The sequence below is a fragment of the Elephantulus edwardii genome, unplaced genomic scaffold, assembly GCF_000299155.1.
Source record: "Elephantulus edwardii isolate Elephantulus edwardi_28Jun2011 unplaced genomic scaffold, EleEdw1.0 scaffold00072, whole genome shotgun sequence".
Classification (NCBI taxonomy): domain Eukaryota; kingdom Metazoa; phylum Chordata; class Mammalia; order Macroscelidea; family Macroscelididae; genus Elephantulus; species Elephantulus edwardii.
The window spans coordinates 772668-776594 of NW_006399822.1; the positions used below are offsets into that span (position 1 = coordinate 772668).

Here is a 3927-nt window from a genome sequence, read left to right on the forward strand (position 1 = left end):
CCGCCCCATCTTCCAAGTCCATCTCCTGGGCAGCAGGGAATGAGGTCAGAAAGGCCAGGAGTATCCTGCTCCCCAATTTTACATAGGGTCCCGGGGCATGGGCACACACAAACCTAGGTGGGTGAGCTGACCGATCAGAGTCCAGAGCCTAGGAGGGTGGTGTGTGTGTGAGGGTGTGAGCAGACTGGCCACCCCACGGGCGCTGGGGCAGCAGGGAGGCTGTGATTTTGTCTGGGTCCAGGTGTGCTGGGCAGGGGTCATTTCAAAACTCTGAGGTGAGCTCCGTCCCACCGTGGGGTTCAGGTTCACGCCCTCATCCCCACACCCTGGGCAGAGCCTGCACTCTCTCATGAACCGGACCAGAGGCGAGGGCCATCCAGGGCGGCTGTCTTTGGTCCAGCTGTTGGGATGTACTGCAGGATAGGACTGGGGCCGAGCTTAGTCGCGCTGGACCCTGTGACAGTTTTTGGGGCTAAACAAGGAAAGGAACATTCAAAAGGTGGCCCCGGCCTCCGTCTTCCTGTAAGGAGCACTTCCACAATCCAGTGACCCACTGGCCATTAACATTGCAGCCCAGGAGGTCAGATGAGATAGGATCTCTACAGTCCTGCTGGCTTGTGCAAAGCTGGCCTCTGGGGACTATGTCCCGGCTGGCCCTCTTGATAATCAGGGAGCGTCCCCTTGTGCTGCCCTGGACAGCATTCCAGAGAGTTCAGAGTGAGGCCAGACGAGGATCCAAGTGTCTTTTTTCTGATTACAAATCCAGCCATGGCTGGGTGCACTAGCATCTATGATTGGCCCTGCACACATTTGGGGAGTGGACGAGCCCTCCGTGCTGGGACCCCCGCCCCACCCCACGTCTTCCCTGGACTCGCCTCTGCCAAGGGGCCCGGTGGATCCTTCCAGAGCTTTAGGTGCAACAAGTAGACACCTGGCTTATTTATTAAAAATGTAAACTGGACCCTGTGCACGAACCGCCCTCCACTCAGCCTGCTGCTTCCTTCTGTTAACCAACTAAGTACCCATCCCTCGTGAACACCTCTAGAAGGACGTGTGGGGCGAGACGCAGAGGGTGCCCTATACGTCCAGCTCCAGGCTTATGAGACGAAGTAAATTCCTAGTAATGTTGTGACTGGATTGTTAGGGAGTCAAGCTGCTCAGCTGAAGGACAGGCCACTCTGATAGCTTGGAAAATGGACAGTCTCCTCCTGTGTGACTCACCACCCGGAAGAGTCAGCCAGGAGCTGGTTCTGATTCAGCAGCATGGTAGGGGGGGTTACCTATCCAAGGGGCGCTGGTCGTGCAGTGAGTGAGCACTCGGCTACTGACTGAATGGTCCGTGGTTCGAACCCACCAGTAGCTCAGTGGGAGAAAGATGAGGCTGTCAGCTTCTGTGAAGATTTACAGCCTTGCGAAGCCCCTGAGCAGTTCTGCTCCATTCTCCAGGGTCATTCAGGTGCCCAGGGCTGGGCAGGGGGCGGACTACCGAGGGGAGGGTGTGGGTTCCACATCAGTGGCCAGAGGCCTTCAAAGAGGCCAGCAGGCCCTGGTCCCTTTGATGATAAAAGCGATCTTGTAATTGTTATGATTCAGCTAGAGAGGCTTCAAACGGTGGAGCCCTTGCCGGCCTGGATGGGAGGACGGGGCTGTGCTGAGAGCAACCGTCTCTGGGGAGTGACACTCCATGGTGGTTAGCCATGCAGGGCTCCTCTTCTCCAGATGTGTGTGTGTGCATGTGCGTCTTTTGCTTGTTGGAAGTGTGCACGTGAGAACACTGGTGTGTTTCTGTGAGGCTGTCCTCACATCGCCTGCTCCTTCTCCAGCCTGCATTTAAACTTGCTGTCTCCTCGTTCTTTGCACGCTGAGTCCTGTGAACAGTGGATTCCTGTAAACCAAAACCAGCCCGCTGCTTCCAGGAGCTCCTGACCCAGAGCCCACAGCGATCCTGTGGACGGGATAGAGCTGCCCCAGAGGTGGCTCTGTGCGTGTGTGCGTGTGTGTGCGTGTGTGTGTGTGTGTGTGTGGGCAGTTCTATGAACCCAGAGCCCTCATCTTCCCCATCCCAGTCACTGGACACCCCCACGAATGAGTCAAGGGTTCCACCCATTACACCCTTCGCTCCTCCAGGGCCACAACTGGAGTCATCCTGACTTCTGAGCAGTTGGTGGTCACCAAGGCTGCCCTGTGACCTTTCCATCATGACTGTCCCCAGGACAGTCAGTGGCCTAGAGGTCTGCCTAGTGCAAGCCCCATCACTGATGCTGGCGTGGGCTTATCCCCACCCTAATGGGTCACTGTGCATGCTTGTCCACTCCAGGGCACACAGAGGGTCAGAGCCAGCTGGGAGGAGGCTGGAGGCTTGGCACTCTCTGTGTGGTCGGTCAGGCTCCTGGCTCTGCCCTCCTGGAGTTCGGGCCATCTCCTGCCAAGGGGTAGGGGGCACGCTGTGGGTGTCCATTCCTGGATGGGCTCCCTTGTCACCGGACTTGTGTGTGTCACCGCCTCACTGCCTTTGGGAGGTGTCCTGGCTCAGCGGCAACCCCAGGGCAGGGGCAGAGCCTCAGCTGTGCCAGTCCCTTTACCAAGGACACGTGAGGTAGGGGTGGGGAGAGGCCGTGGCTGGAGCCTTGGATCCTCGCACATCCGCTGGCTCGGGTGCCCATGTCCATGAGCCCTCTCTGTCAGATGGTCACATCTTGGTGTATGCCACGTCCACCCGCCCTCACTGTGGCTGTGGACAAGACCATGCTGGTGCCCACACCTCCAGAGCATGGACAAGGTCTGCTGCAGACCATCAGCAGAGGTGGGTAGGGCAGCACCTGAGAGTCACAGGCAGAAACCCCTCTCTGGGGGGACCTCAGTCCCAGCATGGGGGACCTCACAGGGGTGTGGTAGTGAGAGGCAAGAGGGGTCCCCATGATCCAGCAGCGTGCACTTGAAGTCACTACCTCACAAGGGATGTCATGTGAGCCTGTGGCTGTGACCAGGACCTCTGAGGCCAGCCAGAGTCCCCACCTAGGTCCTAACGCTGTGAGAGCTGGCACCAGGGACAATCTGGGAGGGGTGGAGTGGACAGGGGACCCTCACCAGGAGGAACCCCACAGAGAATCCCTCAGCCAGGCCAGGCCCCTCCACTCACCAGGCCTTACGCCCAAGGGCGGAGGACAAGCTGCCTGTGTGGGGAGCTGGTCCGCAGTCACTCGCCTGGCCTGACCCTGAAGACAGGGCTTGGACCTACAGGGACAGGCTTCTGGTGGCCTGTGTGGGGAGCTGGGCCCACTGCTCTGGCTGTCGGCTCCCCCGGGGGCTGCCCCTCCCAGGGAGGGGGCCTTATCTCCCCAGCTCCAGCTGCCACTGTGGGTGACACAGTGACACTTAACTGGGGAGCTGGGTCCGAGCCAGCGAGGTTGTAGCTCGGGTGTCTGGGCCTGGCTGCAGCCTGGCAACACCCGCAGTATGGCTGTTCCGGCGCCCCCTTGCTTTGCAGCTATGGGGACAGGTGTCAGCACAGGGCGACGGTCAGCCATGGGGGTGGACATGAGCCACAGGGCTCAGCTCAGTAGCAGGAGTGGCTGCTGGCAGGAAGCATTCGCAGCAGGCAGCCCTGGGTCCACTACACCACGAGAACCTGGGGCCCAGCCAGGCTAAGTGTCAGCCACCTCGGGCCACCCAAGCCTGAGGAGGTGTAGTTCACCTAGGATGACCCACACCCCGCTGTCCAGGGAGGCCGTGACCCACGTAGGAAGGCCTGTGCCCTGCCATCCGGGGGTGTCTAGGATGACCTGCACCCTGCTGTCCAGGGAGGCCGTGATTCATTTAGGAAGGCCCCGTGCCCCGCTGTCCAGGGAGGCCGTGACCCACGTAGGAAGGCCCCGTGCCCTGCTGTCCAGGGAGGCCGTGACCCACGTAGGAAGCCCTGTGCCCTGC

At 60.0% G+C, this 3927-nt stretch overlaps 1 protein-coding gene across 1 annotated transcript in view; it reads left to right on the plus strand.

Annotated features, from left to right (window-relative positions):
* SLC7A5 (solute carrier family 7 (amino acid transporter light chain, L system), member 5) overlaps positions 1-3927 on the plus strand; it is a 15678-nt gene that overhangs the window by 1436 nt on the left and 10315 nt on the right. The window lies entirely within an intron of this gene.